The 24,760-nt window shown below is 41.8% G+C and overlaps 1 protein-coding gene across 4 annotated transcripts in view; it reads left to right on the forward strand.

The window, feature by feature from the left end:
* The window catches only part of SRRM4 (serine/arginine repetitive matrix 4), a 590,829-nt gene that overhangs the window by 26,707 nt on the left and 539,362 nt on the right, over nucleotides 1-24,760 (forward strand). For 2 of the 4 annotated variants that reach the window (XM_047827796.1, XM_047827800.1), the window contains exon 1: nucleotides 9,836-9,916. The exons of 1 other annotated variant lie outside the window; for it this stretch is intronic. The gene's annotated coding sequence lies outside the window, so the exon portion shown is untranslated. Of the gene's footprint in view, nucleotides 1-9,835; nucleotides 9,917-20,084; nucleotides 20,195-24,760 lie in introns of those variants that run through there. One more of the 4 variants, XM_047827797.1, reaches the window with a different exon arrangement.

Consider the following 24,760-nt stretch of genomic DNA (forward strand, 5'->3'; position numbering starts at 1 on the left):
AAAGGGAATTTGTCCTAGACATAGAATAAGAAGAGATTCCCGGTCTTTTCTTTTAACCTAGGTGGAACCTGTAGGCAGGGTTAGAGGTTGCACATTCCTGGCAAATGGGAAGCCATCTGAGTGTGAGTTTCTGTCCTTAAAACCAAATATGATTTGCTAAGTATTCATCCATCGCATGTCCGTGATCCTTCATGTACGTGTGTCTCCACCAGTCATCACAGCGGTCCAGGACCTTGATGCTCTCAAAGCCAGGTTAGAGTTGAGGAAACAGAAGTCAGGATTTCAAAGCGTGCCATTTCCCTGATGCTGTGCCTTTCATGTGAACCTAGTGTTTCCTCATTTGACCAGGAAAGACTTCTTGTGTGAGAAAGACCATGAACTGAATGTTAACAAGTGGTGTGATGTATTCAGTGCCTGGGTCTGTCTGTAATTCATTTGGGATTGAGCAGTCCTTCGCAAACTTTACTGCATATACAAATCGCTTAGAGATTTGTATAAAATAGAGATTCTGATTCCGCAGTTGGGTGAAGACAGTGTGGAGCCAGAGCTCACATATCTAACCGGTTCCCAGGTGTTGCTTGCTGCTGCTGATCTCGGACATTTTGAATAGCAGGGGGTACACTTAGGTTTATAAAGGACTTGCTCATATGTGATCCTGTTTAATCCTCACCCAAGCCCTGTGAGGGATCCATTATTATTTCTACCTTTGAGATGAGAAAACTGAGTCTGATTACAAATAGCTACCATTTTCAAGGGTAAGGCACACTAGAGACACAATAATAAACAAGACAGATACAGCTGTTATTTAAAGATGTTGAAAATCCGTGAAGGAAGACTCTGAATAATTAAATTTAAAAAGGCTCTGAGTTCCTCAATGAATGTTTGTAAAATGGATGAATTGCTTGAGCTCTGGGTGTTGGCATTTATCACAGGAGGAAGAGAAACAGGCCAGGGACAGGGGAAGATGATGTATTCTTTCCTGGACACGGTGGTGACCTTCTGGTGTAGCTGTCTGCTGGGTAGTTCTGGGTCTGGAGTTTAGGAGAGATATCGAGGGTGAGGAGAATTGAAAGTTTGAGAACCGTCAGTACAAGGGTGGTAATTGAAGTTACAGAAGATTAGATTCAGGATACAAAGCACAATGGAGGACAGTTTAGAGAGTGAAGAGTCTAGAATAGGCTCCTAGCATAGGAACCTGTCTGGCCATCAGTTATGGGTTCGCAGAGGAAGAGGAGCCCATGAAAAAAGACCAAGAAACACCTGCCCAGGAAGTAGAAGGAAAGCCATAGAAGCCAAGGGAAGAGAGACCTTCAAGGAAGGGGTTCATCATCAATGATGGGATAAGCCAGTGTCAGTCACGTGCCTCCTGATGTCACTTACTGAGAAGGACACATGTCTTCTCTGATATTTCTGCCCTAAGAGTACATCCAGAATCCAATCAGGAGGAGATACCAGACAAACCCAAATTGAAGGGTGTTCTACAAAACTGGGCTATACTTGACACAAATATTTGTACCTTGAAAGACGAAGGCAGACTAAGGAACTGTTCCAGGTAACACTAAACAGACATGAGAGCTAAATGCAGAAGATGGTTTTAGATTTGATCTTAAATCAGAAAAAATCAGTGTAAAAGACATTACAGGAACAATTTACAAAATTAAAAAAAATTTTTTTTAATGTTTATGTATTTTTGAGAGAGAGACAGAGTGTGAGCGGGGGAGGGCCAGAGAGAAAGGGAGACAGAATCTGGAGTGGCCTCTAGGCTCTGAGCAAGCTGTCAGCACAGAGCCTGATGAGGGGCAGGGCTCAAACTCAAACTGTGAAATCATGACCTGAGCTGAAGTTGGATGCTCGACCGACTGAGCCAGGCGCCCACAATTTACAAAATTTTAAAGTCAGTTATTACATAAGAGTTGCTATTGACTCAATGTTTGTGCCCTCCCAAATTCACATGTTAAATGCTAACACCCAGTGAATGGTATTTGGAGGTGGCACCTTTGGGAGGTGATTATAGGTCATGAAGGTGGAGCCCTCATGAACAGGATCAGTGCCCTTATAAAAGAGACCCCAGAGACCTCCCTTGCCCCCGTCCCTCATGTGAGGACACGGTAGGAAGACAGTGGGCTAAGAGCCAGAAGTGGCTCTTTCCAGACACTGAGTTTGTGAGCACCTTGATCCTGGACTTCCCAGTATCCAGAACTATAAGGAATAAATTTCTATTGTTTACAAGCCACCTGGTCTATGACACTCTGTTACAACAGGCTGAACATACTAAGACAGTAGTAGTGCATTAATGTTTTTTTTTTTTTTTTTGGAATCTGATCATTGTGTTATGATGATGTAACAGAAATATATATATTTTTTTGTTCTTAGGAAACCTGAAGTATTTAGGAGTAAAGCGAAGTATTTAGGAGTAAAGTGTTGTGATCTCTGTAACTTACATTTCCATGGTCCAGAAAAACAAAAGCAGGGGATAAACACATGTGACAAAAAAAGATTAATTGGATATTCTGGGTGAAGGACATACGGGTATTCATTATATCTTCTTAACTTTTCTGTAGAAACATTTCAAATTAAAATATTAAGAAAAGGAGTGGAATATACGTTATCAAGTTCTGTGGAGAGGTCAGGAAACATAAAAGGTCACAAGTGTCCCTTGGATTTAGCTCCATGTATTTAACCTTGAATTCATGGCACTTAAATTCTAGAAGGAAACTCCTAGATGAATATTTAATTACAAATTGGAACAGGGAGTGGAAAACAAAGAACAGGGTATGATGTGAGAGAATAACGTGCATGTAATTAGTGCTTTGGTCAAGCCAAGAACATACAGGAACCTTCGCTAGAGGGAGAGGTGGGGTCCACGTGGACACAGGAATCAAGGTTTGGGAGTAGTTACGTTTGCACAGCATATGGAATGATGGGCAGGGGTTCCTAGGGAGGTAGAGTATGCGTGTTATTTTTTTAAAAAAAATTTTTAATGTTTATTTTTGAGAGAGGCAGAGACAGAACGCGAATGGGTTAGGAGTAGAGAGAGAGGGAGACACAGAATCCGAAGCAGGCTCCAGGCTCTGAGCTGGCAGCACAGAGCCCGACACAGGGCTCGAACTCATGAGCTGTGACATCACAACCTGAGCTGAAGTCGAACGCTCAATTGACTGAGCCACTCAGGTGCCCCTGCATGTTCTATATAGGGGGAGCAAGGATGAGCACTGAGACATCAGCTGTGTCCAGAGCATGGGATGTGGGGGTGGGTGATGCAAGGAGCAGCTGTGAAGGCAAGTAGGGAGTAGATTTAGAAAAACCTTGTTTTCCGGGCTGAGCACTTTGACCTTTACCTGAAGAGATTATACCTCTTGTCTACTTCTGGAAGCCAGAAGATGGCTTCCGAAGTTTCTCTACACATAGGAAAATAGGTTTCGTTAAGTGCTTCTAGGTACTCAAGCCAGAAGCCAGGGTACCATTCTTGCCATCCAACACCTTCAGCCCCCACACCCAAACACCAGCAAAGCCTGTCAGTTCTAAGTATGTGTCTGTTGATAGTTCTCCACCTCTACTGCTACCAGCCTGGTCCAAAGACCATCACTGCTCTTCTAGTTGAGCCCCTTGCCGCAACGCCCCTCTACTGCCCGGAGAAAACGATATTTAACCATGTGTCGAACCACATCACCACCTCCTCCCCCTTCTCCAAAACTATTAAATGTCAGGATCCTTAACATGGCCTGGTGGGTCCTGTACATTCTGGCTTCTGCCCCTGTTTCCAGTCATACTTTGTCCCATCCTTCCTTGTCTTTACTCAACCTCAAACATGTTTATGGGGTTTTCAGTTCTTTTTTTTTAATTTTAATTAAAAAAATTTTTTTCACATTTACTTATTTTTGAGAGAGAGAGAGAAAGAGTGTGAGCAGGGGAGGGGCAGAGAGAGAGGGAGACACAGAATCCCAAGCAGCTCCAGGCTCTGAGCTGTCAGCACAGAGCCCGATGCGGGGCTTAAACCCACAAGCCGTGAGATCATGACCTGAGCTGAAGTCAGACACTTAACCTACTAAGCCATCCAGGCGCCCCGGGTTTTCAATTCTTTGTTGAAGCAAGGCTCTTTTCTGACTCTGGGTTTTTGCTTGCTTTCTTTCTCTTCCCTCTGCCTGAACCTGTCTCTTCTTCACCCCAGTCTTTACCTAGTTAACCCTTGTATTAGTTTGTTAGGGCTGCCATGATAAAGTCCCACAGCTCAGCTGACTTAAAAAATTTATTTTCTTATAGTTGTGGAGGCTAGAAGTCTGAGTTCAAGGTGTTAGCAGAGCTGGTTTCTTCTGAGGCCTCTCTCCTTGGCTTGTAGATGGCCGTCTCCTTGTGTCCTCATGTGGTCTTTCCTCTGTGTACGTGTCTGTGTCCGAATATCCTTTTATAAGGACACAGCCCTGTTGGATTACGGCCCATCCTAATGACCTTATTTTAACTCAGCTACCTCTTTCAAGACCCTGTCTCTACATACAGTCACATTCCGAGGTCCTGGCAGGGGGTTAGAACTTCAGCATATGACTTTGGGGGGGACATAGTTTAGCTCATAACTACTCTTCTCAGTGTTTAGGTTGGAGGGTAAATGTTACTTCTTCAGGAAAGCATTCGCTTACTCCACTCCACCCAATCCAAATTAGATTTCCTGTTATTTTTGTATATAGCACCCAGTTTGCTTTCCCCTCTAATAGCCATTCCACTTTGTGATTGCATGTTCATTTGTGGATCTCCACCGAGAATTTAAGTGCCACAATTTCAGGGACCATATCTTTTCTGGTCACTGCTGTATCCCCAGTGTCTAGCACAGTTCCTGGCCCATAGTAAGGAATCAGTGCAAATTTGTTGAGTTAGTGAATTAATGAAAAGTCCAGAGACTGCACAGAATCTAGCAAGTTTGTGTCTAGTTAAACTGAGACCAAAACCATTGAAAGGAAAGATGATTCTCACCCATGTTTGAAGATGTGCACAACAAGTGATTTCACACCAGCCCTTGCCCCCCCCCGCCCCCGCCCCCACTGCAGCCTTTTGGCATGAAATGCGCAAACTGTGGTTGGAAATTGATTCAAGCTCAGAGGTAGGCAGCTGGGGAGAACACATTTATAAAATTATTGCTGATGTGTGCTGTGACATAGCCCAGCGTGACACCACAAGCCAGTGTATGACCAAAACTAATGACATTGGGCTTTTTGCTTAAAAGATAAGAAGATTCTACCTTAAGTAGGGACTCAGAACAAATTTCATTCTTGTTCAATTGTTTTAGTTGTTTGGATTTAGACTTGATTTAAATTGGTTTTCTAGGTGGATCCGTTTTTAAAATTTAATATTTGGTAAGGTTTAGCGCATCAGTGAGATTTTCCTCCAGCTTCTGGTTCACAGTCTCTGGAAGATCACTGTGAGTCTCAGACATTCTCAGGAAAGATCGTAGATTCCAAGAATCTTGTTGTTAGAAGGTTCTAGAGAATTCTTTAATTCAGTCCTCTGCCGGCAAAAGGTCGTTTGATTTTGTCCGGGATAGATTGTTCATTTATTTTTATTTATCTAGCAAACATTTATTGAGTGTTTGTTCTCTGCTAAGCACCATGGGTTAACAAAGAATAATGAGTTATAATATTCACTCTCAAATTTGCTCCTTGAAGGCGAGGGCCAAATCTTGGTCTTGTTTTCTCTTATGTGGTGCCTGGTTTACTGCATGGTGACATTTGTCAGTTTCTGCTGCCCAATGTCAGAATCTCCAATCTCTTTAGAAAATTTCCCACCGCATGAGTCTTAGTGGGAGGCAGGGCCCTCCTCCCATCATAGGAGCCCCAAACATGAGGTCCTTGCTGTCCTAGTGTCCTTTGCATCTCCCGTGTGAGATGTGACCCAGACTTGGCCAATCAGATGCACATGTGTAAGGCTTTGAACTGGGAGTGGTGTTCTGCCGAAGTAGGAGCAGTGGAGGATCTCTTTTGGAGGTGGCAGGAGCAGCAGTGGGCTTCTGGAGGCCAGTGATGGTGCCAGTGTCTGCACTCAGTGCCCAGGGGCAGGAGGGGCTGAAGTCTAGGCTGTAGTCCCTCGGGTCAGTGGCTGCTGGCCAGCCTGCCTTTCTGCCTGTCCACGTGCCAGGCCTGGCTCTCCAGCCTTCCTGGTGGTTCTGTGAGCTCCCCACCATCCCCAGAATGCTTGAAGGATCCAGAATTGGTTTCTGTTGCTTACAACGTGACTTGTGTAACTCCTGGTCCAGTAACCCAGAAACAGCAGTAACTTCCTCACTTTTCCATAATTCACTTTAATTTTTATTCTGAACTCCCCATTATATTGGGTGGCAGATACTTAATCTCAGTCAATTCAGGATTCCTTTCCCCCACCCATCTTTTTTTAGGATAACATCTGAAAGTAATTTTTAATATTATAAAAGCACAGAAAGATAAAAAATAGAGAAAAATACTGCAAACAATCGCAACTACTCTATTCAGCAACTGTTACTTAAACTTTCTTCTTTACGTGCAATAATGCAAACCATTCTCTATGCTGCCTAAAACATTTTAAATATTATTGAATCATTTTCCTTGTGATTTCTAGCATTTATAATTACAATTATGAATTCTGTTATAAAAATTTTATTTTAAAAGTGTAGACGTTATTAAAAATTAAAGCTATAGAAGAGCTGAATCCATAGTATAGTGAACACTGGGTACCTCTCCTTCTAGATCAGTTGTTAATGTTTTGCTAGATTTGCTTTCTCTCTCTTGTGTACCTGTATGTTTTGCCTGCTGAATTATTTGAAAATAAGTTGCAGAAATTCAGGTATTTCATCTCTTAATAGTTCACGCATTTTCCTAAAACGTCTTTCTCCGGCATAATTGCAATACCATTATCAGTTCAGGAAATTAACAGTAATTTCACAATATCATCTAAAATCTAGTCCATATTCAAAATTGTCCCAAGAATGTCTCTTATAGCTGGGTTCTAAGAGCATCTTTTCTTTTTTAAGTTTCAGGGGCTCAAATAAGTATCTGAGTATTGGAGGTTGTTGGGGGCTGAGGCTTGCAGTCCTCTGGGAGGAAGTCTTTAAGATGGTTTCATGTACCTGGATCCTAGCCATTTCCCCTCCTGAGTTCTTGCTGGTTTCTTGGGTGAACCACTCAAAGCACAGATCCTAGTACTTCCAATTTCCAATTGGGGTCTCCAATGATAGTGCCCACTAGTGGGGCTGGGAGGCAGGTGCTCCCCTGTGCCCAAACTCCTCTATTTTTTCTTTTTATCTTGTCTTGAAGGCAGGAAACCCTGGTCTGCCTCTTTGTGTTTATTTTCCTTTGGCCCAAGTCCCTTCGAGGTTCCTTTTGAAATTTAAAAGCCTTTTTTTCTGCTTTCATGGTCTGACCCCTTAAATAGAGAATGGTCATGGGATAATAGGGAGGACACACTGGTGGTAGGAGAAAAGAACATCAGTTCATCTATTACCCTGCCTTATTTGTTCTGTGCAGTCATTAGCACGTATATTTAGCTGCTATGCCCCCAAGGGGGCCATACTTGTTAAAACATTAAGATACTCTGACCTGGACCACTAACCCCATCACCCTACAAGACAAGTTTTGCTGGTGTGTATTGTCTTCATGTTTTTCCTATGTCTATTTTTAGATCTTTATGACTATAATTAATGTGGTGACAAATTAATGCTATACAGTGATAAACAGCCACTGTCCTCAGCCCGCGTCCCCCAGGCAGTCCAGCCTCTCCCTCCGGACATTTCCGAGACCTTCAGCAGTGAATGATTGCACGCCCAGAAGGGCAGGGCATCTTTAGGACCCCATCTGAATCCATTTGATGGGTCAGCACCAAGACTTCCAGTCTGTTTTGAATATTCCCATGGAGAAAATGTAAATCTAATCAAATCACCCTCCTACTTCAAACTCTTCATTGGCTCCCCATTTCTCTCTGAATTAAGTTCCAGCTGCTTCAAAGGGCACACAGGCATTGTAAGGCCGGCCCTTGCTTTCCTCATTAGCTTCTTCTCTTATTGGTTTCCCCACCTGCTTCGTATCTTGCCTCCTGCTACCCACGTCCTAGCCAAACTGAACCCATTTGTTCCTTAAAGATCCCGTGCCCTTTTTGGATTCTGGGTCTTCTCACAGTTTCCCCTGCCTGGAGTTGCCTCACTAATTACTGCCAACCTTTAGGTCTTAGGTTAAAATGTCATTTCTCCTGGGAAGTGGTCCATGAACCTTCCCGGTCCCGGTTCAGGTTTCCTGTAGCTCTTTGAACCTTTCTTGTAGAACTTACAACAATTTCTTATTCTTTCCGCTAGGACTCTGAGCTCCAGCATCCATGCTTATCTTGCTCATCATTTTACCCCAACTGCCTGGCCTTGTACTAAGTGTACATTGGAAGAAATAATAAAGTTTGCATGTGCATTCATAAACGTGTATGTGTCTATATGTTTACTCACACACACACACACAAGTAGGAGAGCATGAACAGATGGGAATCAGAATGGGGAGGATTTGGAGAATGTAATAATGTCACTGCAAGGGTGCAAATGGGAACACTGGTGTTTGTGTGTAGATAACTCAAAATCTAGTAGCTTGGTGCAAGGAAGCTAGCTAGCATAGCTAACACAGACTGGGGCAGGAGATTGTTTTACCAAAAATTTGTATCGTAGGTGCATCATCATGATATCTTAAGGCCTCTTAGAAATAAAAGCTTACAGAAAACTTGGGTTGCCTATGCCTTTACAGTGTGAAGGAAGCAAGAAATTAAATGTGCGACATCTGCCCTCCACGCCCAGGACAGAGCAAAGAGAATCCTTTCTTGTTTCTATTGGGAAGCAAGGCATTCAAGATCAATATTTGATCCTATGGCCATTAGAAACATGATAATGAGGGGTGCCTGGGTGGCTTGGTCAGTTAAGTGTCTGACTTCGGCCCAGGTCATGATCTCACAGTTTGTGAGTTCGAGCCCTGCATCAGGCTCTGTGCTCACAACTCAGAGCCTGGAGCCTGCTTCAGATTCTGTGTCTCCCCTCTCTCTCTGCCTCACTCCTGCTTGTGCTCTGTCTCTCAAAAATGAATAAACGTTAAAAAAAAAATTAAATAAAAGGAAACATAATAACGAGGCTGCGCCCCAATACAATTTTCCACCTGTCCGCGCTTCCTGCCTACCATAGACACCAGCTCCTCACTCTGCCAGGTGCCATCTGTTTTGTAAATGTTGGCCAGCCTGCTGTGAGTAATAGCTGCCCAGTCACCTAGGGGGCAAATGTCCCCTTTGTGATGCAATCGTGGGAAGTCTGCATGGGAGGTGTTGTCCACCTCTGGCCAGCCAGCAAAGTGCTCACCAGAGGTAGAGCTAGTCCAGACAGGGTGTCCCAAGAAAGGCAGTGACCGACTAGCTAGGGCTTGGCATGAGAGTTTGCTTCTCAAGGAGCTGGTTTTCATTTGTGCCATAATATATAGAGAGGTTTGTTCGTATATTCATTTATTTGCTCTTTCTGTGACCCTCTACTGTAGTGAGTACAAGCCTAAATTCCAACAAGGAATGAATGTGACGTATGAAGAGTTAGGAAGGAAGAGAGGTGTGTGTCATACTAGAGTCTGTGTCCCATCTAAAGGAGGCTGCTGCTTCTCAGCTCCGGCCAGTTGTTTCTCTGAGATAGATTTGTATGACTGCTTTCCAGATGTTCCATTTTCTCTCCTGCAGTGGCCCTTCCTGCACGGGGATTAAAGATCCCCACCCTGTTGACTGGCTTTGGCCAATGTAACGTGGATGTAAGAGGCACACGTCTCTTCTGGGTGAAAGGTGCAAGCACGGTTTGTTGTGTCTCCTTTTCCTTTGGCCACAGTGACTCTCAGTGTTTCACATGGAACTCAGGGAGAGACAGGGAACAGAGCCACAGCCTACCCACAATGGACGTGTGGTGTGAGTGAGTAACCAGTTTGAGATTTTGGTGTTTTTACTGTAGCATTGCTCATCTATTCTGACTATATACGCAGTATTCCAGATCTTTGGAATTTTTTTTTATGAGAAGCCATAAATCCATATTTTTGTAAAATATGTCTGTTTTAAATTTTATAATGAACCAATTCTATATATAACATATATGTATATGAACAAAATTGGGAGTGTGAGCCAAAAAATATGTGCGGACCATTGGTTTCCTACCTCTAGGCAAGACACAAGGTACATTGTGATATACAAAACAGACACGCTCCTTACCTTATAGGGCTTACAGAAAATAAATGCTAGGAAGAAAAAAAGGTAATTATTGAGGTGTCCTTGTAATAAGCACTAAAAGAGAAATACAGGGTACAGTGAGAGCTATCTAAGAGGAATTAATCTAGATGAAGGTCAGGAAAGGCTTCACTAGGAGATAGGAAGGACTGGCTAGGCCAAGGGTATAGCACTGGGGTTGGGGGCAGGTGAGAAAGGCCATGAGTTGGGGAAGTAGGAACTCTGATCCTAACCCTAACTTGAAAGTTGAGGAGCTGAAAGAATTTCAGTATAGCTGGAGCTCCAAGCGACAAGAGGTGACAACTCAAGTGATAAGGGGGTCCTTGTAGGCAGGCCATAAAGAATAATTTGTAATTTTTGTAATAGGGAGCCACCGAATGAATCTTAGCAAAGGATTGTCCTATTCTGAAGTTGTGGGAAAGTGACATTTAATCATTAATTTTTTTATTGGTTTGTTTGACATATCTTTGTCCACTCTGTGGCAGGCATTGTGCTAAACCCAGGAAATGCAAGAAGAAACCCTGTCCTCAAGGAACACACAGCTTAATAAGGTTTCTGACACACAGACACAACTATAAGTAAAAGGAGAGAGTAGTATCTGCCATTATCTATTCATTTACTTATTTATTCAACAGACATGTTTTGAGCACTTAACGTATGTGTGCCAGACAATTTTTGTACACATTGGGTGTATAGTAAGACATTACGGATCTTACAGTTTAGGTCACCTTGTAAGGCAAAGTTTCTTTATTACTAAAATGGAAAAAGTATTTGTATCAAAACAAAATCGTTGTGATGTTTGCATGAGAGAAAATGCTTAGCATAACGTCTGGAAGATAAGTGGTCTATAAAAGACAGCTATTTACTACTGCTATTATTATTATTAATTATTATTTACCTCAATAAGGGAACAGTTCCTAAGATCAATATCATTAGAGGTATTGGATGTGAAAGGAGTCAACCTAGGGAAAAGTGAATGGCTCCAGCGAGGTTAGAACTAATTAGGGCTGGCAGGAGTGTGTGTGTGTGTATCTGTGTGCATGCACATCTGTGTGCACATGCATGTTGGGAGGGTCATTGTAGCATGCCTTTGACAAATAGAAGCATCAAGATTGTGATTGACAGATAGCATGACCTTCCCTGAGGTAGGAGAGGAAAGGAGAATATGGGGAATGAGGCTGAATCATAAAGCTGATGCACGGAGAGATTTATAGAGAACACAGGAGGTAGATACGCAGGCATTTCCTGCCTGATTCAGGATGTGTGGTCATTTGGAGTGCATAACCATTGGCAGGAAGACCATAATCCTTTCTGAATAAGTTAAGAGAATAAATAAAACATTTACAGGGCATTTGTCACCTCTGCTAAGGCCCTGCAACATTAAACTAAGGCAAGCAGATGTGTATACTAAGGCTGAGTCAGAAGGCACTCTCTGCATTGGAAGTAGGGGTGTTGGGGGGGGCAGCCATTTCAACATTGAACAAATCTTTCTAAGTGTTGGGTAATAATATGGTGATAGATGCTACATAAAGATGCTGTATTACCAGCCAGATTATGAGTATGCCATGTATACACATGTATATTTTGCTAAAACATACAGAGCAGCACTGTCCAACAGGCATATAATAACAACCACATATCTAATTAACATTTTTCTAGTATCTATGTTATAACAGTGAAAAGAAACATGTGAAATTCATTTTAGTATTTTATTTAACAGAATCTGTCCCAAAGGAAATGCTTATAGTTCAACATGTAATCAATATAACAATTATTTATCAGATTTTCTACATTCTTTTTTCATCTTTAGTCTTGGAAATTCAGTATGCATTTTATACTTAATAGCACATGTCTGTTTTGACCAACCTCATTTCAAGTCCTCAATAGCCACATGTGCTAATGGCTACCAATATAGGACAGCACAGAATATAGAACAATGACTTTCAAATGGTTTTTCACCAGAGTAAGAAACACACACACACAAATGAAGCAAAACTTTTATGAAGTAATAATCACAGTATGAAACTTACACTCCAGTGTTTTCTATTCGATTCTATTGAATTTTTAAAAAAATGCTGGTCATGACCCACTAAATTGATTTTATGACCACCTGTGGGCGGAGGCCTGCAGTTTGAAAACCATGGGTATGGAAAGCCTGTAGGGTTACATCTTGAATGGGAGGCTAGAGGTATAGGTTCTAGTGTTGGTGCTGAAGGCAAAAATCTTGTGTGGCCAAAATTACCTTAAATTGCCCTGGGCCTTTACAAGGGCAAAAGATAAGAATTAACTTCTCTTATTTCTCTTTGCATTTTGATTGTGACCTTCCTTCTCTGAGGCACTGGAGCCAAATTCTAGTGTGATTGGTTTTAAGAGCTGCAGGATAAATTTTTTTCTTTCTCATAATTGAATTCAGATAAGGTAAATGTGTGTGTGTTGCCAACACCCTGGATACAATAGATGTACAATTGATTTACATATACTTCTCCTATATTTGTAAAGTCTTATAGGATCCAAGAAATGGCCCTGGGATGAGGGCCATGAACCACCCTGAAATGATATGCAACTTAAAATTGTTGTATCTTGTCTTCCAAAGGGTTTTTGTTCCAACAAATGCTAAGGAAACACATTGGTCTAGTGTGCTTGTAAGAATGTGGGGTAGACTTTCCACCTGACCTGACCACACCTCCCTCTTTGGAGGCATGGGGGCGGTGAGTGGGGGGCACCTGCAGAAGGTGTGGAACCTGTGGCTCCCATGCTCATTCTCCTAGGTGCCTCTTCTCTCCTGGTCACGGCTGATTGGACAGGGGGTGGTCTCTTGACTATATAGTTCAGCCAGTCAGAGTCTTTGTTTCTTGAGAATCTGCATAAAGAGAACTAGAAGTCAGCCGTGTGGGGGCTGGAACCATTAAGGGTGTGGGCATGTGTGAGGGCCAGGGTTGGTATCACGGCAAGCTAAAGCCCAGATAGACTTAAGTTACAGGGAAGCAAGAGGGTAAAACTTGCAGAGGAAGCTGATTTGCAGAGCAATTTAAGAAGTAGAATGAAGCCGGGGCACCTGGGTGGCTCAGTTGGTTGAGCGTCCAACTTCAGCTCAGGTCATGATCTCGTGGTTTGTGAGTTCGAGCCCCGCGTCGGGCTCTCTGCTGACAGCTCGGAGCCGAAAGCCTGTATCAGATTCTGTGTCTTCCTCCATCTTTGCCCCTCCCCCGCTCGTGCCCTTCCCCCGCTCTCAAAAATAAATAAACATTAAAAAAATTTTTTTTTAAAATAGAATGAAGCCAAGAGGCTAGAGCGGTATGGGCCTGCAATTTTCTGGGTCCTGTGAGGGTAACTCAGTGGTTCTCAACAGGAAGTGATTTTTGTACCCAGAACCACCTCCCCACCCCCAACAAGGGGATATTGGGCAGTATCTGGAGACATTTTTGATAGTCACAACTGGATGAGGGGAATTGCTATTGGCATTTAGTGGGTAGAGGCCAGAGAGATGCTGCTTAAATATTCTAGAATGCTCGGAACCAGCTCCCACAACAAAGAATGATCTAGCCCCAAATGTCAGTAATGCCCGGTTGAGAAACCTCTATGGTAGTATTATTTTTCTGCCTGGATCTTTCTAATAAATTACACCGTATTTAAACTATCTTGAATATATTCTCTCCTTCCCCCACTTCTGTCTCTCTGATAATAATACTAGCTAATGTTTATTGAATACTTACTATGTGCTAGTCCTACGTTAAGCACTTCCCAGAGATTATCACATTTAATCTTCCAAATCAACCTTATGACAGGAACTATTATTAGCTCATTTTATGGATGGAGAAACTGAGACTTAACTCAGTTAAGTTGCCCAAGACAGGAGTCAGCTTGGTTTCAGAGTTTAAGCTCTTAATTATTATGCATAGGGACTAAGGCCAAAAAGCTATAAACAGCTGCCAGGAGAACTCAAAAGGCTCAGTAGCTTTGGGAGGGGAGCATTTAATTTAGGAGCAAAAACCTAACATGCTCAATAGCAACTGAAGATAATACCATCTTAGAGTCTAGTAATCCTAATAATTAACATTTTCAAGTGTTTACTGTGCTCAGTACGTCTCTGCTTTGCAAATGTTGGCTTATGAGGCTGGCTTTATTATTATCCCTATTTTACAGATGAGGAAACCATGGTACAGTGTAGTGAAGTAAATGTCACAGAGCTAGTAAGTGGCAGCTGAAATTTCATCCCAGATGTTCTGGCTTAAAAATCTGTGCATTTTCCAACATACTAGGTTCTTTCTCAATACAAGCAAAAAGAAACATTTACAGTATTGAATATAAGTCAAGACCCTTGTATTTTACAAGATGCAAATTAAAAGAAGGGGCACGGGGGAGGAGAGAACAGTGTGAGTTGAGATTTAAAGGTATAAAAATGCAGGTTCAGATTCAAGGGGTCCATTAATGCTGCTGTGTCTGGGATGGGGGACTGGGGTGGATGCCTTGGATGCTTGACTTAAGCCTAAAATGGCAAAGTAGACCTAAAGCGAAGGAATCTTAAAGTCCTTGGTGAAAGTTTGAGGCTTATTCTGTTAGTCCAGGAGAGCTACTGGTTTGGGGGCAAAGGAATGAAGATTATGGTTAGGTAAGTTAGAAAGAGTCCCCTTAGAGGGAGCCTGGGTGTCTCAGTTGGTTAAGTGTCTGACTCTTGGTTTTGGCTCAGGTCATAATCACACTGTGTGAGTTTGAGCCCCATGTCGGGCTCTGTGCTGCCAGTGTGGAGCCTGCTTGAGATTCTCTCTCTCCCTCTCAAAAGAAAGAAATAAACTTTAAAAATTTAAAAGAAGAGTCCCCTATGGCAGAACATACATCGGAACAGTGGGGAAGTGGAGTCGGAGACCTGCCAGGTGAGACTGACCTTGGCCAGAGCGAAGGGTGTGCTGAGGATGTGAGAAATGTTTCAGAAGTAGAAAGGTTTGGCTCGTATATGGCTGGATTTAGGGCTGTGAGAGAGAGGAGGTAAAAATGACAATAAGATCTTAGATGGGGATTTGGTGGTTGGTGAATCTGGAAAAGGACTATAGCACATGGGACAAAACATTTATTTTTTAAAACTAAAAGCAATACAGGGTGCCTGGCTGGCTTAGTTGGTAGAGTGTGCGACTCAATCTTGGGGTTATGAGTTCAAGCCAAAAATTGGGTGCAGAGATTACTTAAAAATCTTAAAAAAAAAAAAAAGTAAAAGCAATACACCTTGACTTTTGAACACGGTAGAGGGAGTACAGTTCTCTAATCCTAACCCCTAGATATAACCCACTTTTATTTATGGTATTTATATGTTTTTATAAACCTCTGTGTGTGTGTATTAACCTTGGGTTATATTATTTCTTCATTTCCCCCACAATATATTATTTACTTCTTTCCAAATCAATTCTTATACATTTATAACATTGTTATTAATGGCTATATAGTATTCTACTGTTTGGGTATATTAAGATTCAGTTATAAAAATTTGGGTTGTTTCCTGTTGTTTTTTGTTTGTTTGTTTGTTTGTTACCAACAAAGCAACAGATATCTTTGTCTTTCAATTTTTGTGCCAGGAGATTTATGCAACAAATTTTTCACAGAATTCCTGGGTCAAAGGTTAAGCACATTTAAAATTTTGATGAATTCTTCTAAATTGCCGGATAACCAGGTTTTTAGGAGAGGTTAATGCGTTCTGGTTTGGTCGAGTTAAGGTCAAGGTGCCAAAGGCCAAAGATCACTGTGGATGCCCCCAAATCAGTAACCTAAGTTAGGACCGTGAACAAAAGCGACATCTAGAGATATGCTGGAGGCAGATCTATGAGAATTCTAAGCTCTCCTAATGATTTAAGATAATAAATTATGCTTCAAATCTAAATATACACTAGACACATTAATTATAAAAGGTTCTCAATGTACTGTGAAAGTGTATACACAGCATATGAAAACACAATTCCATCTAAAATTTACCATAAAACTAAGACATTAACTGTGATAAATATTAATTAAACATCCAAATGATGATCTTTCTTGCTTCTATATTTAAATTTAGAAATGCTTTTGGAAGAGGATGGTTTGGATTCCTCAGATCTCTTAAAAGCATTTACCAAATGTCCGTGTCCTTTAGCTAAAGACCACCAGAAACCTACTTTCCATCGAACAAGCTGGGATTATTCTTCATTGCAGCACTGAGAGGAAATGTGCTATGGGAACTGTGGGGCATCTTGGTAGGAGTGTGTTAGGAAGGACTTAGTATAGGATGTGGACTTAGGCTGATTAAGTATTATTTCTGGTTATGTCTGAGTATTTCTGGAAGAGATTAGCATTTGAATTGGTGAACTTAAGTAAAACAGATAGTAACCCCAATTTGGTGACGGCCTGCATAGAACAAAAAGGTGGAAGAAGTTTGAATGAACTCTGTGTGACTATTTGAACTGCTCCTGCCCTTGGCATTCCTGGTTTCAGGCCTTTGGACTTAGACTGGAATCTACACCATTAACCCTTTGGCTCTGGGACCTTGAACTATGTGGCTGACTTTCCTGGGTCTCCACTTTACAGAAGGCAAGTTGTGGGACTTCTCAGCCTTCATAACCACATGAGCTAATACCTTGTAATAAATCTCTTCATGTAGAAGAGATCTGTATCTCCCATTGGTTCTGTTTGTCTGGACAACCCTGACTAAATCATGGGTTAATGGCCTAATTCTTTTCCATTCATTTCATTCTGTGCAAGAAATCATTCCAGTGGCTTTAGAGTTATCCCAAATAATTGGGTATGTTCGATGCAAATGTAGTCGGTGGCTCAAGTGTGTGGAGTGGTTAGCTGAAAACTATTCTGTAAAATATTTGACCCGAATTTTCTCCTCTTTGCCGCGCACACCTTTTTTAATCTATCAGCAGCTCTGCACAGTCTCAGATCAAATAAAGGCCCTCAAGAAACCAGTGATGGCTATCAGAGCTCGGCACACTTCATTGGAAAGCCATAAACACAATTACTAGATCATTAAGGATTGTAAAACAGAAGCTTTGAAGCAACATGCACAGAATTGCCTTGTTGGGCATGAACGGTGTCCCACACGTGCCAACGCCTCCCTGTTGGAAGCTACCTGGGAAAAGACAAAAGATTGTGAACAGAAATGTCTTAGAGGCATAAGGAAATCTGATAAGGAAGACCTGGATTCTACTCACAACTTTGATGCCCCTTGGGTGATACATTAATTGAACTCTCAGAACCTCTGTTTCTTCTTCTGGAAAATAGGGTATTAAGGACTGATTTCATCAACACCTTAATTCTTTACCCCCTCTGTTAGGTTCCTGGGGCTGCCTTAACAAAGTGCCATACACTGGCCAGCTTAAACAGCAGAAATTTATTGTCTTACAGTTTTAGAGGCTAGAGGTCCAAGATGGAGTTGTCAGTATAGTTGGTTCTTTCTAAGGGATGGTGGGGGGTGAAGGGGATCTGTTCCATGCTTCTCTCCTTGGCTTATCGTTGGCCATTCCCCCTGCCCTGTTTCTTCTCCTTGTCTTCCCTCAGGGTTTCTGTGTCCAGATTTCCCCTTCTAAGGATGCAAGCCAGACTGGATTAGGACCCACTTTAATGACTTCGTTTGAACTCAATTACCTTTATAAAGACCCTGTCTGCAAATAGTGTCACGTTCTGAGATACTGGGAGTTAGGGCTTCATCATATGAATCTTGGGAAGACAGTTCAACTCATAATAGCACCCCTGTAACCACAGCCTTACCAGTTCGTCTCACAAAAGAGGCTGAGTCCATTTACCCATTCTTTGAACCTGTGCTAGCCACATGACTTGGATTGGCCAATGGGATATTAGCAGTGGTAATGCAAGCAGAGGTCTGAAAAAGCATGTGTTTTTACGTTCACTAATTTTTCTGCAATTGCCATGGGAAAATTCCCAGGCCAGCCTGCTGGAGGATGAGAGGCCTGTGTTGTGGAGCCAGGTCAACCCAGGCATTTTAGATGAGGCCATCTTAGATCAGCCAACAGCCAGCCAAAACTCAGACATGTGAGTGAGTCCAGCCAAGATCAGCAGAGCATCTGGGTAACTGTCACTTAACCACAAACATGTGAGCAAGGCAGCAAAATCAGATGAGACCAGCCCAGGTCAGCTGAACCCCACGTAAATGTTTATTACTATATGCCCTGGAGTTTTTGTAGTTGTTTGTTCTGCCATATTATTGGGAGACTATATGACTGATACAGAATTAGTCACATCTACTGAGGACCTATGAGAAAGTATATAGTGTGAAATGAATTGTAGCCATGGTATTCTAGTGTTTTACAACTGTTGAATATTACATAGAAGTAAAGAGTCACCAATATACAGTAACATGCTGTGTAATAATAGTGATAAAAGGTTTGGAATGAACAAAGCTAACAAATTGGGCATTGGGTATAAAGTGTAAACATGGGTATATACTTACGCACATAAGTCATTCATAATATTATATGATGTCTGCTCTGTGTGGATTCTTAGAGACTACCTGTGAGAAAAATGAGGCTCAGAGAATCAAACTGACTTATTCCAGGTCATATAGCTAGTAAGCGGCAGAGCTTTCACCAGAATTTGAGATACTTATGATTTGTCTAACATGGGATAACATGGTATTTTCATATCTTTTCCTGAGGAAGCTGTTGGCCTTAAAAAATAAATAGGGATGATCACTTTATCTCTAGAAATCTTCTGTCTTGTTTTGAAGTTTGAAGTTGGGGCCGAAAAGGGGATTAGACATTCACCCATCCATCCATCCACCGATCTTTCCACCCATGCGTCCACCCATCCATCCACTCATCCACCCATCCACCACCTGTCCATTCATCCATCCATCCATCCATCCATCCATCCATCCATTCATTCATCCATCCAGTTATCCACTCATTCAACAAATAAGGATTGAGGACCTGCTGTGCATCAGACACTATACTAGGCATTCTCCTTCCATCCGCTTTCCTTTCTCCTGCTGTCCCATTCTTTTTCTCATCAATGCCTCCTCTTTTGTTCTCTTCTGTAAATGTTAACAAGAATGGATAAACAATGCCTTGCTTGTTAGAGCAAGTGTGTATAAGATTGATGCTGATGGTTTTAGTTCAGTTGCAGTGTTAACTGCTGTGAGCACACCTTGACACACCTCAGCTTTGTTTCGCTTTATTTTGTGTTTCTGAAAGACCATGCGGTGGAGAGCGTGCCGATAAGCACAAATACTCCACTGCAGCTTTGCAGATGCCCACATTGGAAGCTGGAAATGACATGTTTCTGAAGTTGACAGTTGTTTCCAACCATTGTGCATCTATTCATCCATTCTTTTCACCACTTTTTATCCTCCACCAGCTCAGGTGCTGTATTACTGCCCTGAACCTTCAGTGGTGGACATCAGTTGTACAGTGGTGAACATGGAGCTTCTTATATGCCAACAGTGTTCTAAATACTTTCACACTTCTTCGTTTCCACAACAGCCCTGCGAGGTTTGTACTGGTACAAACCACAGATGATGAAACTGAGGCACGGGGCGGCGAGGTTTACCCAAAGTCTCATGGATGCTTAAATGGTAAGTGACAGAGCTCTGACCTCTAGATCCAGAGTCTGTCTTCAGCATTGCCTTTCTAAAACCTCTGCTGGCATTACCACTGAAGGCCATGTTCTCCTCTGGACCACTTTTGGGTGGGTCTGCATGGCCACCACTCTTGAGCATGCCAAATGGTGATGCCGATGGGGATGTGAAAGACAGTGCTTTCTTCAGAGTGAAGCCGCTACATATTTCAGCCTAGAATTTGAATCCAGATCCTTTCCACTCATGGACTCATGTTGTCAATCCAACAGTCTTTCCAGGCTCACCTTTCTTCTGAAAATGACACTCAGCAGAACATCAGTTAGTGCCCATCTTCAGAACAGAAGACAGTAGAGAGAGGAGGAAGAAAGGCATCTCATTTAAGCCTCAGTCTCCTCATCTGTGAACTGGGAATAAGTGAGTAGCGTAACATTAGGCTCTGACTTTTATTTTTTATTGACAACTTAGTATGTGTAAGCATTGTGCTAAATGCTTTGTCATTTGTACTCTCTCATTTAATCCTTAAAGCAACACTATGAATAAGGCAGGCTCAGAGCAGTTCAGTAACTTGTCCAAAGTGACAAAGCTTATAAGTAGGAAGCAGAGCCTGGATTCAAACCCAGGCTGTAGAACATCAAAAGATTTCACTGTAATACACCACCATTGGTCCTTACAGGGGCAGTGTTGCCCCTTACGCCTCTCTCCAGTGTTTGTGGGCATGACTTTGGTAATTACACTGATGGGGAGGTATTAAATCATGATGGCATGGTTTGCTTTAGGGGAATAGGCAAGCTAGACATTCAACAGGGGAAGACCTGTTCTTTGTCCTGCTTGGCTTTCTAGTGTCCTACCAGCCCTTCATGTAATTGAAAAACTCATACTGTCATCTGAGCCTGTTCTATATATGAACACATAGAATATTTTGCATATATTGGTTTTAGCATACTTTGATTTTTCTAGGAATGCAGTTTACAGTGTGCATCAAGGGATGGTGGTAGTTTATTTTTCTCAAAACTTTATTCACAGTTTTATACCATTTCAGAAAAATCATGTCAACAATGTCAACACTGTTCAAATTATTTGAGGGACCCACACCTCTGACTCAGCTTGCATTTGTAGCTGTTACATATACAATGGTTCTTGGTTTGTGTGCCAACACGAGACTACCTTACCGTGCTTCTAGAATTCACATTGATTTTTGAAAATTGTACATGTAGAGGTTATATTATTTCTGAATTTCATTTCAGGATAGTAAAGGGCACATTAAAATATATATTTTTCTTTTACAAAAGGGTGGGTAGAATGGATCATTGCTCCCAATTCTTCATTCTCTCTCAATGGTATTACACACCAGTACCTTTTACCATGTAACTTTGCAGCAGCTTCCACTAGAGTGGATGGAGAACATTTCTGTGCTTCATTAATTTGGGGCTTAGCCACGAGACTTGCTTTGACCAATGAAATGTGGGCAGAAATGGAAATGTGCCAGTCTGGAGCCTGGTCCTCAAAGGCATCATGAGTTTTCACTAATTCTCTTGTTCACCTGCCATTTGATATGAGAAAATCATGCTTCAGATGGCCACTGCTCTGTGGGGAGTAGGGAGACACTTGGAACAGATCTGAACCCAACCTAAAGCCTGGAGCCAGAATTCATCACCAAATCCCAGATGAGCTCAGCAGAACCACAGCCAACCACAGACTCATGACTGAAATATTAAGGTTTTGGGTTTTTTTTTTTTGTAACTCATTGAGATTTGGAAATTACATGTTACTCTGCAGAAACTGACTGATACAAGCAGGTGTTGGCTCTGATAAGGTTGATAAGCACTGCATTCTGGTATTCCTCCTTTAAGCAAAGCAGTTTGCTCAGGTCTTGGCACACACCCATGAATGCCTTATAAACAGGAGTTCTATTAGCATCGAATAATGGCTGAGTGATATTCTGATACCATATTAAAGGGGATTATAGATACACGGTTTTCAAATCCTTAGGTTTAGGGGCTCTGCAGTTAGTCTTAAATGCTCTGACCACCAGCACAAGTGCTGGTGCTTTGGATGGGTGTAAATTCAAAGAGCAAGCAGGTCAGAGATAATTGACGAGTTCTCTTCTTTAAAAGGGAATCTGGCGCCATGGAAACGACAAGCATGTTCAGGTTTGTGACTGTGGATTATAATTACTAAGTTATTAACCAGAGCATTATGTGAAAGATTGATGGTTCTTGCTCAATGTAATGTGTCCTTTAAATGCTAAATAATAAGTTAAATCCAAGGAATAAATAAGTTTGATGGCTTATTTATGGGGTAATTATGAGATATTTTCAGCCCATAAACTAGGGCATCTGTAGAAACCCAATGCTATGGAGGAAAAAGAGCCCTGAATTAGAGATCGGGAGACCTGGATTCTCTGCCACCTGCCAGCTAGTGACCTTGAACCAGTTATGTCATTGCTCTGAGCCCCAGTTTCTTCATTTGGAAAATTGGGGTGAGAGCATGCATAAAAATGCCCATCTCATCGGGTGGTTGTGAGGAGTCGTTGTCAATGACATGATTATATAAGGTGCTGAGCACAGTGCCTGACACATAATAAGTGGTTACAAATGTTAGCTATCATTTTACCATCATATATGAGATAAGAGATTTGGCCCTTCTAGGAAGAGATTTCCTATTTTATGTGTTCAGTCAGGAAGTAATTGGTACGATTTGCAGTAGACCATCAATGGATTCCAATTTTAAAAACAACCTTTAATTGTCCTTCTCTGCTTAAAGAATTATCGGAAATGTGGGTAAACACAGGCAAGAACAAAGAAGAAAATATATACCATCCATCTAACCCTCCATCTAAATATAAACACTGTTAACATTTTAATGTAGATTCCTAGTCCTTTTTCTCACCCATGTATAGAATTTCTTTTTTAAATCTGAAATTGGAATCATGCTGTACATGCTGATTTGCCACCTGCTTTTGAGATGTTTTCAATGTCATTAAATATTCTCCTAAAACACACTTTTTAATGGCTGCAGAGTAGGGTGTTCTTGAGGAACATTGTCTAAATGGAAGAGTTATTCACAGAAGCCTACTTAGCGCATTCACTCAAATTATACTTTCAGACTTTCTGAAATCTTCGTTTCAAATTGGTCTTAAATGGGCAGGGGCTTGGCTTTAAAATTCCTCGCCACCTCCTCCTTCCTCCCCTAGCTGCCCCCAGGTTCTCTGTCAAGTAGTTAATGATGGTACTAGGCACTTATTCAGTAGGGGTGCTCTCAGTTTAAAGGGTCTCCGTGGTGAGCCATTTTGTAAAAGGGAAGAATGTCATTCAAATAACTGCCCTCTAATTTCTCAGCTCAGAGTTTTTATTTTTATTTTTTTTTTAAATCGGCTCTCTCTTTAGAGTAAGGTCCACCTACAGGTAAACACTTCCCTAATCGCCTTCTTAAACTACCTTACTTGATGCCAACTGGCACTTTTCCCCTGCACAAAAAGAAGAAATTCTTCCTTTCTGTCCCCTGTACTTCTCACAATCTTTTTGGATGGTTTATTGTCTCCTACTGGTAGCATTCGAGTTGAGCTTCAGGGACTTGTATATAAACATTTTAAAAATCAATAGTTATGTACTTATTTTAATGTGACTTAGAAATGTATGTAACATGATATGCAGTATACCAATATATGATATGTAATATATCATCTGTATGTATCTTGCAAATCAGCCTTGGGAGTCCATGAATATTATTGCTTAAGGGTCAGGCAGGATTTATTTATGGACAAAACCAATTTATGTGAAAATAACATGGCAAAAAGTCAGATATAGTACACAGGAATTTGGGCAACTTTGGTGATTGCCATGTTGCCACTGACATTTGATAGTTGACATTGGGTAAATGTCCTGATTCAAGCCACCGTCATCTGCCTGGACTTCTTTTTTTAATGTTTATTTTTGAGAGAGAGAGAGCGTGGGTGGGGACATGTGGGAGGGGCAGAGAGAGAGGGAGACAGAGGATTCAAAGTTAGCTGTGCACTGTCAGCACAGAGCCCTATGTGGGGCTCGAACTCATGAACCGTGAGATCATGACCTGAGCCAAAATCCAGAGTTGCATGCTCAACCAACAGAGCCACCCAGGTGCTCTGTCTGCCTGGACTTCTAAAGCCCCCCTCCTAACAGCTCTCTCTGCTTTCATTCTTGCCCTCCTCTCAGCCATTCTGTACATAACAGCCAAAGTGATTTTTCCCCCCAAGACACATTGAAGAACTCTCCTTATTAATGCTTGTCAGGGGCTTCCCACCGTTGTTAAAAGGGGAAAATTTTAACATTTGATTCTCACAATGAAGCTGAGATTGGTGACAGGTAAGGAAACTGAAGTTCAGAAAGAGTGAGTGCCTGGCTCAAGGTCATGTAACTAGTAAGGGGAGGAAGAAGGATTCAAACCCAGATCTTCTGATTCTAGATTTCTATTTAAGTTATCTCTCAATGCACATGACTGAAAGATGTCCTTTGTTCAGCTGATTAGAAGAAGCCAGTTGTATTGATTAATAATGTTTGATTGGAAGTCAGAGAAGAAACACAACTCAAACTGGGTTACGCAAAGAAGAGACTTTATTGCCTCAAATAACTGAAAAGTCCAGAGGTAGGTCAGGTGCATCTGGATCCAGAGCCTAAATGATACCATCAGGGTGCATCTGTTTTTTCTCCATCTCCGTGTTCTGCTTTCTTTGAGTTGATCCCATTCATAGGCTGGTTTTCCCTCTGTGGTCTTAAAATGACTGCCGGAAGCCCCCAGGAATATATCCCCCCCCCCCCCCCGATCTACACACAACAGGAAAAGTGAGATAGTCTTTGTGCCAACTTCCCAGCAAAAGTCTTGTTATGTGTCATGGGCTCTCATTGGCTCATGTGATTATCCCTGAACCAGTCATTTTGGCCAGAGGATTTAATGTTTAATGTGCTGATTTGATTGGACCTGGGTCCTATGTTCTGACCCTGGGCC

The sequence above is a fragment of the Prionailurus viverrinus genome, chromosome D3, assembly GCF_022837055.1.
Source record: "Prionailurus viverrinus isolate Anna chromosome D3, UM_Priviv_1.0, whole genome shotgun sequence".
In the NCBI taxonomy this organism is placed as follows: Eukaryota; Metazoa; Chordata; class Mammalia; order Carnivora; family Felidae; genus Prionailurus; species Prionailurus viverrinus.